Genomic DNA, 15,092 nt, shown 5'->3' with positions numbered 1-15,092 from the left:
ATAACCATAAATGAAGCTAAATGTTATCTTTAAAATTAAACGCAATCAATTCATTTAATTGAACTCTTAAAGTCGATTTGAATGGGTAAATTGAGTTCTAGGGTCTTTAGTTAATTCCTTGGTCAAGCATGGATATTTAATTTGTTAACTTTTTGAGTTTTTAAACTTATATGCAATGCAAATACAGTATGAACTCGATTAATGCAACTTATAGAATTCGAGAGTGCTGCAATAATCGAGGTTGTTGCAATAATCGAGTTTAGTTTATTTAGTGCATCTAAAATTTTGAATTAAATAAAGAGGATGTTAACACAAAATTTATTAGAAAAAAATGATTACTTAGTTTTATTTATAACAACATAATTGCAATCATATTTATGATAATAATTTGTTATTTCAGCTTGGTTTTTATTGCAATTGAGATTCATTGTAACTGCTTTACTTTTTAGATCTTTAAGTATTACAAGTTTTCTAAGAGGTATGGAATTTTTCTCAGTCCATTATATGCATATGTTAAATGCATTTATTGCCATGCGATTTTTGATTTTAAGTACAATTATAAAGCCTCAGTTTTCGAGTCCAAATAGATGTCAAGCTGTTCTGCAAGAGACACATTTTCCATAGAAAATTCGTTGACCCATTCATCCATTTCTTGTTGAGAAAGAACATCTGACATAATTTCATGATTTCATAATATTCTTATGCACCGAGAGAGAGTATAAATACGCATAATTAACAAATAAAATATTAAGAATGCAAAAGAGGAAAATAATTAGCAAAAGTTATATTCTTAGCTGTAGTCAATCTTCAAAGCTGTTATATCAAAGATAATACCGGGAAAATTTAAGAGCTTTCAATAAACGAGGAGTTGCGATATTCGAGGGTTGCATTAATCGAGTTTATACTACACGTTGAATATTTTTTTTTAAAGTGAACTTGTCATTCGCATAAAATAAAAAAGTATGATATAAAAAGCATTATGAAGTTCACCTTAACCCTTATTAAAATCATATCGAATCATTAACAATACAAATGAGTTGTTATTAATTTTTTATGATTTATTTTTTTCAAGCCACATTCATTTGTAATTTAAATTCGTTAATTCATTATATGAAATCTGTCAATTTCAATTTATTTAAAATGCGAAAAATGAATTTTTTCCAGGTTTATTTTTCAATGCAAAAATGGTAATAAGCAAAAAAAAATTTCACAAAAAAAAAAAAAATCGTACTACAACAGATAATATAAAGCGTAAAGTGCTGTAAAACCATTTTTAAATGGAAAAATTAAGTCTGGAATAATTTTGTTTATGCCACACAAGTAAAGTACACGAAACACGCAAATAAGATTCAATCTGTTTTAATTAAGAACGCTCCGGCGCAAGCAGTTAAATATTAAAAAGAAAAAGCAAACTGTCGGAGAACTGGCACTACATAGCGTATGATGAACGCGAATGCGGCAGTAAGTGAATGAATCGAACTGCCGTGAACACTTAAGCTCTGCATAGGCAGCAGCTACGTATGCGGCTTTGTAAGCTTATTTCTAGCGTTAATTTAACATTTTTAGGTTTTCCGAATGACTGCAACGCAAAAAGGCATGCCAAGCCAAAAAAAAAGGCCTTGTTTACTTTATTTCTGGCATTTAATTTCTGTTTTTTTTTGGATATGCTAAACGTTGAGGTTTTTTTCGGAGGATCCTTCTATATTGCGGTTTTGGATTTTGTATAAAAAGTGAAATTAAAAAAAAATAAAAACAAAAACAGCAAACAAAATTGAATTTCGCATTAATTAAGAATATGTGCAAATTGAGTTTAATCTGGTTGAAAGGTGGAATGAAGGTTTACCTAGCAGACTTACTAGTAACACAGAAACCCTTTCACATATTACATATACGTTTCCATCATTAGTATTTATATTTAATATGAAATAGTATAAATTTAAACAGAAACAACATTTTGTGTACTTTAATTTACAATATATTCTGATAATATTTATATAATATACTTGACACATGTATTGAGTAGTGTGTATAGAGATTATAATTATATGATAATATCCAACATGCTTTTATAGGTCTAGAACAAAAACATCAACTTAATAAACATATTTAAATATCAATAAAACAATCAAGTGAGAAGATTAATTAAAAGACTTGAAGGAAGAAGATCCGAAAAAAATATACCTGAAAGAAGAAGATCTGAAGCAAAAAGACCTAAAAAAGAAGACCTGAAAAAAGAAGACTTGAAAAATGAAGACCTGAAGAAAGAAGACTCAAAAGAAGCAAACCTGAAAAAAAAACACCTAAAGAAAAAAGACCTGGAGGAAGAAGAACTTAAGGGAGAAGACCTCTGAAGGAAACAGAGCTGAAGTAAAAAGACCTGTAAAAAGAAAACTTGAAAAAAAAAGACTTGTTAAAAGAACAGCTGCATAAAGAAGAGCTGAAGAAAAAAAATTTAAAGGAAAAAAACTGAAGCAAAAAAAAATAAAGAAAGGAGATCTGTAGGAAGAAGAACTGAAAAGACAAGATCTGAGGGAAGAAGATTTGAAGGAAAAGGAACTGAAAGATCTAAAGCAATAAGATCTGAAAAAAGAAGATCTGAAAAGGAAGACTTGAAAAATGAAGACCTGAAGAAAGAAGACTCAACAGAAGCAAACCTGAAAAAAAAACACCTAAAGAAAAAAGACCTGGAGGAAGAAGAACTTAAGGGTGAAGACCTCTGAAGGAAAAAGAGCTGAAGTAAAAAGACCTGTAAAAAGAAAACCTGCGAATGAACTGAAAAATGAAAACCTGAAAAAAAAACACCTAAAGAAAAAAGACCTGGAGGAAGAAGAACTTAAGGGTGAAGACCTCTGAAGGAAAAAGAGCTGAAGTAAAAAGACCTGTAAAAAGAAAACCTGCGAATGAACTGAAAAATGAAAACCTGACAAAAAAAAAGACTTGGGAAAAGAACAGCTGCATAAAGAAGAGCAGAAGAAAAAAAACTTGAAGGAAAAAAACTGAAGCAAAAAAAAATAAAGAAAGGAGATCTGTAGGAAGAAGAACTGAAAAGACAAAATCTGAGGGAAGAAGATTTGAAGGAAAAGGAACTGAAAGATCTAAAGCAATAAGATCTGAAAAAAGAAGATCTGAAAAAAGAAGACTTGAAAAAAAGAGCTGAAGAAAGAAAAATATTTAAAATATTTCTTATAAATCAAAATGTCACATGAATCAATGAATTTTTCATAAACTTTGAATACGATTGTCTTTATTCGTACAGACATCGCTTATAAAATGTCAGAATAAGGATTTGGTGTTTAAAGCTTGTAATCTTTTAATCCATGATTTATTATTTTCCATTATTTAAAAACCATGTAAATTTTATTTTAAATATATGAAATAAGCAAATCGTAGTAGAAAACAATAATTTATAGAAAAAATAGAATTATTAGAATTTTAACTAAATTAGAATTTTATTTCTTGTTAATAAAGCTTCTAAAATTTTAAGATCATTCAAGTAGCTCACAATTCCTGTAATACAGTCTAGGCTAAATATGTGTGTTATTTATTTAAAAAAAATGGATTAACCTTAAATTAAAGGTTAATCCATTTAAGGTTTAAGTTAACCTTAATACATATTATATTTAAATGAAATATTGATTACAATAGATCACAGTTATTGTAGGCTGAAAGCTTGTAATTCTTGAAATTAAATCAATTATTTTTCTGATAAAAGATCTTATTTTATATAGCTCTAGAAGGACATTTCGTAACATAAATTTCCAATACTATTCCAGGTAGATAATCTTTTTATTAAAATTTTATATTAAATGCCAAATACTTGTATTTGGCATATTTGGCATTCCAATTTAAACGAAATGAGAATTATTATACAAATATTTGGATAAACAACACTATTATGAATTAATATTTTAACTTAATCGTTTTCATAGTGCAGAGTGCACTCTTACGAATTGCATGTTACAGATGTAGCAGATTATCTGATATATACAAATTATTTGTAAAGTAAATATCATAACATTATCCATTTTGTTGTAAAATATCTAACAAAAATTTTAGATTATTATTAGAGATTTCCGAATATGATTGGATTCACTATACAGAGGTAAAATTATTTCCAGGAGGAAGAAGGAAGAAGGAGGAAGAAGGTATGGAGGTAGTTCGTGTCTTCAGTGGAGTGATAAAGGTGACGGAGCATTAACCGCACTACAAGTGCGGGACTGGAGAAGGCGCACTCGCAGCATTAGCACTTGGAAAAGTGTGTTACTTCAAAAAAAGTTCGTTAAAGAGTTATTATAGCCATTAGAAAATGTACATGTACAGGACAGTACTGCCAACCGTAATAATAAAAAAACTAAGCAAAATCTATGGTGCGATGAATGTTATTTAAAAGTTATACGTTATATTTAAACACATGCTATCATTAAGGATTCCACCCCGACCTAAAAGATCGGAGATCTAAAAAATGGATCTAAATCCAACTAATATAGTTCTTTATAAATTTATAATTTAAAATTTATAATATAGACTCTTTATAAATTTCGTAATTGCTGTGGGCTTGATTTTACATATTTGATTTGGGATCAAGATCCCTTCTTGACACCGCTAGGCCGTTGCGTAGAACATGTTCTAATATTTTCTTTTCCTCATGACAAAGTCGACAGATATAACTTTTTATTGCACCCATATTCTTCATGTCGTAATTGAGTCTATAACAACAGTGTCTAACGTAACAGTGTCTATAGTGTCAAGTTCAGTGTAGCATTTAATATCATTTCTGCTAAGCTTAAGTATAGTGTTAATTTCATGTGGATTAAAAGTCACGATTTGTATCTTATATTTGATAGTTCCAATGAAATGAATTGAGAATTTCTATGGAGAAATATGCACATAATAACTGTAGATAAAATTTTTTATTGTTTATTTCATGATTAATTAAACACATTATAAATAGACATAATTCTTTTAAGTACCACAAACTGAATAAAAATATTTTAAAACAGTTTAAACTTCGTTTGAGTACCTCACTTGTAAGTGGTTCGAGGTTTACTTTTTACCTTAAAATCCACAACTTTCATCACTTATCTCGACAATTTAAACAGAATTATTTCGGGAAATAATAAACTTAAACAAATAAAATAAAAAACTGCTTTTCCGCAACGAAACCATAAAATCTTGCAACGTGGCAGCACTGGTTGAATACAAAATGAAAAAATAAGTTTTTTCGAGCGAAACTGTTGAGGAGCAGAAGTAAAGTTGATAACGTCAAAAACAGAAAGTGACTAAATTTGCGGTTTAGGTAAAAAGTTTTTAATTAAAAAATTTCCTTTCGTCAGTTCACTTCAATTTACATAAGAAGCGGCGAGAACGAGAATGATTAACAAAACGTAAATTCGCAGTTACTCGTGAACTTGTATCTGCGAGATACTCGTGCTAGCGAGATACTTTCGCTAGCGAGATACTCTTGCTAGCGGGTTTTGAAAACAGACGCGAAAGCCAGAAGTCGCATGTTTTCTTATGGGGAAAACACTTAACCGGGCATGGGTTAAATTTATAAAACAGAAAACATAATTTTCAATATTTTGTTAGCCTTTGTTTCGAAAATTTCCACTAAAACAACAACAAAGCACTAGACAACCAACAGATAAGAATACGACAGCGGTGGCAAAGTGCAAAATTAAATTCAGCTCGTGTGTGTTGTGTGTGAAATGTTGTTGAAAATTTAGAACGCCATCTATTTGAATATCTATGCTCATTAGCATAATTTAATTCAAGGGCAATGCCTGCCTGCCAGCCCGCCTGCTGCCTATATTTCTAGTGCTGCTAGTGCTTGGGCCTGATGGTGGTCTAAGGCCTTACGTTTGTTGGCTAAATGTTTTTAAGTTTTTGGCGCGTATTTCATGATTTTTATCTAACAACAAAATTGCGGTAAAGTGGCACTAGCTCACTTGTGGTTTTTCACTTTCATTCGAACCACACCCAGGAAAGTACTGGCAGCGGCTCAGTTAAACTGAACTAGAGTTACCGTACGCTATCTCGGGGGACAATTTTACACCACACTGCGGTACACAACAACAAATTACAAACTTGATATGCCAGAAAACTTATGTCTATGTAAATACTGGTACATAGATACTATGTACTAGGCGCACAAAGGTTGGTGAAATGGAGGCTATGCGCTTTTCACATTTTCAATTTTATTTATATGGGCAATTTATTTCGTATTTTTTTTTTGTTTTTTTTTGGTCAAGTTAAAGAGTGTAATAGTCGATTTCCGGTGTACGATAAGGTCTTTTGGGTAGTTTAGAAGGTTTTTGGAAAACATGTTTGCATGTTTAGAGAATTTGTGGTTATTTTGATTGAATTGATATCAACTAAGTATGTAGTCATTAAACAAATTTCTGTGTAGTCATGTCAATTTAAATTTGTATTATTTTTTATTTATCACATTAAACCGATAACATATGCTGTTACGGGTATTAGGTCAAATGTTAGTGACTTTACACTTGTTACTTGTCCGTCGATTAAATAATCTGCACATTGTCTGCAATTGTACTCGCCTATTGATGCTATTTTAATTACATTACTGAAAGCAAAGAACATGATGCCCGAGGTCACACCTATTTCGATCCATATTCCGTAGCCGTCTTGTTTATGCTTGACAGCTCGTTATTGTGTATGGTTGCATTGACAGCAACATTTGTAGGATTATAATGCCAATGAAGTTTGAATTCAGTGAATGCCATTCTAAACTTCAATTGATTTAATTCAATACAATCTTAAGCTGCAATTTTAAGTTTGAAATTTGACAAGTTGGGCGAAAGGCTACACAAAAGATCTTTCAGGTCACAGTGTATGCACTGTATAGGCTACATAATAATAAAATAAGCTACAATCTTAATTAGTTATATAAAAGTTGAACTTAATTACAAGTATGTGAGTGAGAGTAATAAGTGATGTTATACTAAATGTATAACAAACTACACAGATGTCCATAGTAACTAAAGAAGTTAATTACACACTTTCCTAATTAAAGAAAATAAGATTGAAAATATTTCAAATATATAGTAATAACGAAATGTAAATAAATGAATAGGTAAATACATGATTTTTGTTGCAAATTTTTACAAAAAAAGCAATGAGTTAAAAATTAGAAAATAAATATTTTTAAAATATTTTTAAAATTCAGCGGCTCCGCTGATTTGGACATGCCATGCGAATGGAAGAAAATGCTCCGTCTAGAAAGATGTTTAATTCGGTACCTACATTTGGAGTACGCGGAAGAGGACGTCCGCATCTTCGGTGAAAGGACCAGGTGACCAACGATTTGGGGGCATTTGGTACTACAAACTGGCGATAGCAAGCAACTAAACGGACTAGCTGGCGGAGTCTACTCGACGCGGCCAAGGAAAACTCTCGTCTGCAATGAGTTGACCATTAAGTAAGCAAAAGTTTATTAGATATATCATCAAAGTAAGCATAAACTACATAAATATATAAAATATCTAAGGTGTTCTTGTACATTCTAAAACAAACAATTTTTCTTTCGTGGAAATTAATTTGAAACAAGTATATGATGTAATCATATATATGATATAATCATATATTTTTTAGTATTTTTCTAACCGAAAAATTTTTATAAATAACTGATATAATATAATATTTAGTGAAAAATAGGATTTATAGTTTAAAGGTTGTAATCTTTCATTACAAGGATGTACTTAATCATCAGTTTATTAATCTTACAAGCTTTATATGATATATAAGTTATATAAAATAAATAGCTCATAGTAGAAAAAATATAACAATTTATATAGGAAAGAATTTTAACAAAGTCAGAATTGTATTTCTTAAAACATATAATTTCATGATAATTCTAGTCCCATTTATAGAAATACTTCACCATGAACTTTAGAGTTCACAAATTTAGATAATCAATATAATAACGAAATCGTGTTATACATAAATTCTTATTATAAACATTCTTCAACATTAAAGTTTAAATGTTTGTACATTACCATTACCATCAAAGCAACAACCAGACAATTTGATAAATGTTCTTACTCACTTCAGATATTTCTATATCTATCTTAATTCTTTAGATTCTTTAATATTGAAGGAAACTCTTTAATACGTATATTGAACATATACGTAGATATATGTATTATATATATATATACGTATTAGAGTTAGCGAAGTTAATAAATAACTATCGTTTTTGTTTTTGTATCGTTTTCAAATCTTATCAAAAAGTTTTTAAGTTATGAAAGTAGTTCTCTCTCTTTAGACCCTAGTCTTTCTTCTTGACTACAGACATATCTTTCTAAGATTAGGAAAATAGTGTATAAAATTCTTTTGTATTTGCTGGCGTAGTGAGATAGCGTCCGTTGTCTTTCTTCTTGACTACATATATTTCTACCAGAGATAGGGAAAGTACTATATATAACATCTTTTTGTATATGCTAAGTATATATCTAGTGAGATAGCGATCAGAAATGGAGAAAGTAGTATATAAAACTTTTTTGTATTTGCTAAACGAATATTAAGCGAAAAAGCGATCCTAGTTTTTTCTCTTGGCTACATCTGTTTCTACCAGAGATATGAAAGTATATATATAACATCCTTTTCTTTTTGTTATAGCTAGTGAGATTACTACCCTAGTCTCTCTGCTTAACTACAAATATTCTTACCAGAGATACGGAAGGTAATATATAACATACTTCTGCCATCTTCAACTTTTAAAAAGAGTATTATTAAATCAAAAAAAATTGTTCAGGTTACTATCCCTGTCTAACCGTATGCCTCACACAGATAGCGAAAAGTTAAGAATAGATCTTGTCTTCTTGATTATATCTGAAAGACTAAGAAGCTTTAGATAATTAATACATTGACATTATATGGACTGTTATTTATGACAGTATTCTGTTATGCTCTAATATTTGATTTAATAGCCTTAACTTATGATGGACAGAGTTAGGGAAAAGTTAAGAAGAAATTTTAACTTCTTGACTATATCTGAAAGACCAAATGGTTTAACATGATTTTCACAATAACATTTAATGCACACAAGGTTTAGTGGAGTTTACTTCAGTTCAGTTCGCTAGTAATTTGAAGGACTTCGTAACAAGCAACTGATGTTTCTAAATGAAATTCACTTATCGTTTTTCAACCTAACCTAACATTTTCAATACCATTGAATTTTAATTATTCGTTCAACGTTAATGACCCATCTGTATCTATATTCCATTTTGATTTAAAAATATGAATGCAAAAGATTTCTTTTCAAATTAAGTTAGTATTAATCTTGGTTGTCATTAGTGAAATCAAATAGTAATTAAAAAATCATTTATACCTTCGGACTCATACACCTTCGAAAGTTAGTTAGTTGGATTTGAAACTATTCTTCACTTTGGTGAAGTGTGTCCAATTGCTTTTTTAATGAAGCATGAAAAATTATCATCCTTTTTGAGTTCCCATCCATGTTTGGTTTGCATGTTAAGGATTTTTGTTACATTGTCGATGTGCTTTCATTCCATAATTTTAAACTATTTTCGTTGGCATTACATCCGCCAATTATTCACCAGGAATGCTTTGGCATTATTTTTTTGAAGTTAAAATTTTATTCTGAACTGCTTATTCTGCATAAAATTTATCGCAACTTGCGCTGTGAAGTACAAAATATTCCATTTTGCTTGCATTTCGAAAATTATTGTATTTTTTTTTGAAAAAAAGGCTTTAATTGCTGCTATTTAAACAAAATTGTTTTGGAAATGTTTCCGAAATGTTTAGTCATAAATTAAAATTCAGTGGAGTGTGTTCCGATGATAATTTTGTGTTCCTTTGTGTTTGCAACTGAGTTGAATTCTGAACTGCCGCGCGTGTTTGCGTTTGGAAAAGCTGTAGTCGCACCATTCCAATAGGATTAATGGTAATCGGTGCAATAAGAGCACGAAACGAAATTCGGGTTAAGTCCGCATTTCACATTTTCCACAAAATTTTGATTCCAACTTCGTTTGGTTGCTTGATGTACAGGAGTTCATTTGTGTTTACATTGAATATTGCCAGTGCCTCAAACAAAGGTACCTATTCTGAGGCTGCTATGGCTGCTGTGGCTGCTGCGGCTGCTGTCTTATTATCCAAATTATTTTTTGGATTTCTGGCACACGTTCGGATTGTTCAGTGTTTGTAAGTGTTTTTGCATTTACATGCGTTTGCGGTTGAAATTCTGTGGTTTTTCTTAGCGATGATATCTTCCGTGTTGAAGTGAGTGAAGTTAGTGAAGTGTATGAGCCTCTGTACGGTCTGGCTGGCGTTGAATAGAATGCGGTGTGGCGCGCATTAACGTCAATTATTTGTGTTAATGTAGCAGGCTCGAGGGCGAAAGACACATTAATTTCCAGCTGCTCTAAGGCTTTTTCCTGATATCTTCGCTGTGATAATGTGCACGGCTGCAAACGGGTTAATTTAATTTTGCTAATGAGCCCCAAAACTGTAGCTATAAATGACGATTAAGTGTTTCGTTTTATGCGGGCATTTTTGTGTGTGTCCGTAATCACTTTAAATTTGCGTACAGCATCCTTCAAGTGAGGCGAGTAGTTGTTCCACTGCCATGTTTTCTCACTTGAAACGACATTTGGCTTTGGCGTTGGTAATGGAAATTGGAGCAGAGACTTCATCTTCTTAGTGAAATTCGGCGTTGGCACTTTGTAGTCAGTTGCGTTGGCAGCTAACATAAATGAAACGCTTTGTATTTAAGCTCTTCGTTATGCTAACTGCATAAATACAAAGGCACTCTGTACAGTGTCATCAAAGACAAGAGTTATAATGAAATAAAATTTTACTTTATTCAATTTCTATATTAAATTAAAATTTTATTTATTTTTTTTTTTCGCAAATTTTTGCCTTGCTCTGCCTGCAAATGAGATTTGCTTTGGTTTCACTTTGCTTTTTTAGCATGAAAATTTGCAAATTTCTTCTTAATGTTCACCGGTGCAAAACTATGATAAGTCGAGTAGATTCGTTCGTAATGAAAAAATACTCATTTTTTATTTTCCTTTAAAGGACACTTATTTTTGGTAGTAGTTTGCACTTGTGCGATAATTTATATTTGCGTTTCCATTTTCTTTGCTTCGAATAATCATAATTCTTCGTTATTATTAATTCATTTTTTTCCCCAATATTTTGCAGTTTGCAGTTTTCAGTTTTCAGTTTTCAGCTTTCAGTTCTCATTTTTCAATTTTCCATTTTCAATTTTCAGCATTTCGCGCTTTCAAGCTGTCTGTGTTGCCATACAGAAATGTTTGTTATTTGTTGTTGCCAGTATGGAAAAATATTTGCATTTGCAAGTTGGCAATAATTCAAGCTAGCAGCGAAGCGCAAATTTCATACTGCGAATTTATTTAATAGGCTTAAAGGATAAGCTCTGTGCATTATGCTTGCATATATGCAGGCATGTCTTTAACGGCATCTTTTGCCAGGATTACTTTTGTTTGCTGTCATATCGCAGACGAAACACATTCCAATTGTCATAATTCGCATTATTGACATTTGACTGTTTTAGTAGTGATAAGTGATAGTTTTCACTTTAAGTTCACTTAAATAAGTTTGGGTTAAGCGGCTTATTGAGAGCGTCTTTGTAGAGATGCATTGTTCGAGGCATCGAACAATGTTATCATTAAAGTACAGTTCTTTAAATTTAGAAGATTATCAAGTCATTCCAACGAAATTTTATTATCTTAAAGCTTAAATAATATTATAAAAGAAAACTTAAAAGCAAATTAAAATTTTTATGTTTTCATTGATAATTTGAAAAGTTTCCATACCAAAAAAATAAAATATTAGAGCTATTTATTATAAAAACTTCTTTGAAAACTATTATTCACTACAAAAGGCGCCGTACCATACCTTTTCCGTAACCAGAAAAATATTCAATATATTTTGGAAGAACCGGTGTTAATATTTTTACAAAAGATAGTATTTAATTAATTTTTAACGTCCGTTTTGACGAACGTGACAAAATTCTTAATAAACATTATTGTTTTTAATAGAGAGGTTTTTACCGAACAATAGTGAATTGCAACAACAACAATTTTTTTTATTATTTTCAATTATTGGAATTTTTGGTGCACCATACAGCTATTTCGAATATTGCCAAATACCCATTATCAGTGGTCTTTTGGAATTATTTCTTATATATAATAATTCGTGAATAATTTTTTGAGACTGGGCTTGAATTCCTACCCAGTTAAACTTGAAGCTCGGAGCCTGTGTTTTAACTGATCCAAAGTTATACTTGACTAGTACTTGTACAAGTTCGATCAACTTGGGGTCTTTCTTAATTTCCTGTTAAAGTTCATTGACAAATTCACTTGCTTCTATTAAAACAAAATCATAAACCAGCTGTAGAATAATTGAATTAATTAATTATAGTTAAGTTTAAATGTTAGATTTCAATACTATTTTTTTGCAGAGGCCTTATTTGATGAATGATTTTATATTATTCTTTTTCTTTTGTATAGAACTTGACTTAGGAACTTAATATAGTCGTACAAAGTTGAATGCATATTTCTATTCCAATCCTTTAAGAAATATTTTCTACTACAAATAATACCGCGATCTGATAAATCATATGTGTCTAATAAAAATATGGTGCCAATATATTTTCAGGAATTAATATTGTAAAATATAAAATTAAAATATTTTTTATACCGATGATGCTAATGCGACTGACTGATAGTTGAGAAATGTTGATTTTTGAGCATTCTATTGTGTATTATTATCATCATAATAAAAGCACGAAATTTACTATTATTAGATATATTATTTAACATAATTGAACTAAAAGAGATGGTAATTAATTTTTTAGTAACGTAACTTTCCCTATTTCACTTTCTTTGCCATGCCAAACCTTCAGTGGGGTTTCGTTTTAAGAAAACAATACTCTTCAGGCATCACTGCTGAAGGCTTGTCTTAGTATCTCATATAAGACTAAAAAATAGTGGTTCGTGCTCTCACAATTTCAACACTCTACTGGTGACGCAGTTTTCTGCCATCACCTCTTTTGATTTAGTTTCATCATTCAGCCTCACAATGTAATCAAGTCAACCTTATCGTTAAAAGTTAATTTGCTGTGTTTTGTTAATTTTGGGATAATGTTTGTACCATTCATAGTTGATTCAAATCAGTTGTTTGGTTTTCATAGGGTCTACATATCTTACAAAGAGTTACTTTTCAAACACTAAAAGTACTGCTTCATCACTCTGTGATGGTTTCCATGCTTTAGCGGTATATAGTAGGATAAACGACTTATAGAGCGTAGGTTTAGTCGATCAAGTGAGGTCTCTATATTCCAATACAATACCGATCCAATGTTACTATTTATTGGCAATGGTGATTCCTTGTCTGATAACCAAGGTGATCTTGCTTTCATAGGTCACGACAGTGCTAAGATTTAAATTAAATTTTTTAAAAGTATAGTTACTAGGCGTCATCTCGGTGACGGAAGGACGCATATTTCTAGTAATCCTAGTAATCGATATATAGTAATTTTGATGTTTTACTATATGATATTAATTGAACATTCTTTCATTGAGTACTGCAACCCTCCTTTTTACCTTTTCTGGCTATATCTATACTTTTATCTTACCGCTGTCAAGAGGTATTTTCATAAATTGTAGCTTTGCAGCGTTAGTTTGGATTTTTGTCATCCACGATACTTAAGGGTATCGACCCACTACTACAACTTTCGAGTCTCTAATTAAAAACTTCGGTTATGAATTTGGGACATTAGGGAAGCAATTTCTTTTCGAAGGAAATAAGTAAATATTTTGTTAATGAAAATTAAATTGTTTAACAAAAACAAAAAACTAATAATTAGTATGAAAATAGAGTTGATATAAATGAGTGAGTTGTTAAACAGATAATTGATATGAACTAAGACTCACATTTGAAACGGTGAATAATAAAATCTTTTGTGCTACAAAATTAAAGATTTATTGTTAATTTAACATTGACTGAACATATATAGTTTAAGGAAATATAATATAAGTTAATATATATAAAATAAAACACTGTTCGTTTTAAATGATTACTTTTCTTTACTACTTCCGTGTAAGTTTTACTACCAATGCGCTTTGGATGAATATATTCCGCAAACACAAGAAAGCACATATGGATGAAACATGATATGGTTTTGTGTTGTTGCATGAACTTTTATAAAAGCGCAAAATATATAACATTTTCATAAAAAATTAAATAAAAAAACAAAAAATAAAATAAAAAAATAAAAAATAAAATAAAATAAAATAAAAACTTATAAAAAAGCATTCACGCTCATAAAAGTGTCAACATGTTCTTGAACGTGTTGACATATTGGCACTGATTCTGGAATAACAGCTAATATGAATGGACTTACATACAACAAACAAACAAACACACAGAGAACAAACAGACAGACACCCTACGAAAGAAATGTGTTAAAACAGAGATAACATTTTGTGTGCATATGTAAGACAAATAATAAAAATGTTACTAACATTAACAGCTGTTAAAAGTCTACAAATGTGCCAATGTTAGTGAGTAGCAGAATGCTTAAGAGTAAGTATAACATTTACAGTGGGTGGTTGGAGTACATTTTCTGGTACAGTAATTTTCAACTCAGTTATGTTAATAGTTAACATTGTAAGACTAGTGTCGTTAAGGCAGTACGACTGGCGTTGTGCTGAAATGGCTCGGTATAAATGTTGCTTTAGTCTACATGACAAAAACAGTCTCCAAGTAAGCGTCGACGTTAATGGTGTAAACGGATTTGTGCGGTACGTTTGAAAATATAATTATTTCAGTCTTCTTATTTGAACAGAAATTCTGAAATTGCATTGATAAAACGTTAACGAAAATAATCGAACATAGTCAAGCGAAATAACGAACACGTACGAAGGCGTGAAACAGGATATATGAACATAAAGTATTAAATAAATTTTTTTGCAAAATATTTACGAACACAAAATTGTAAGCCAACATATATTAGAATTTACAATAAAAATAACAGAATTGTTAAAGTGTATTAAGTAGGCTTATTTTAGTGCAGTTTTAGTGCA

The 15,092-nt window shown here is 30.6% G+C and overlaps 1 protein-coding gene across 1 annotated transcript in view; it reads left to right on the top strand.

The window, feature by feature from the left end:
• Window positions 1-15,092, top strand: part of LOC119666819 (myosin-G heavy chain-like) — a 377,427-nt gene that overhangs the window by 220,283 nt on the left and 142,052 nt on the right. The window lies entirely within an intron of this gene.

Source organism: Teleopsis dalmanni, chromosome 1 (assembly GCF_002237135.1).
Source record: "Teleopsis dalmanni isolate 2A chromosome 1, ASM223713v2, whole genome shotgun sequence".
Classification (NCBI taxonomy): Eukaryota; Metazoa; Arthropoda; class Insecta; order Diptera; family Diopsidae; genus Teleopsis; species Teleopsis dalmanni.
The sequence above is the reverse complement of the archived record's forward strand: the minus strand, read 5'-3'. Positions and strand labels throughout refer to the sequence as shown.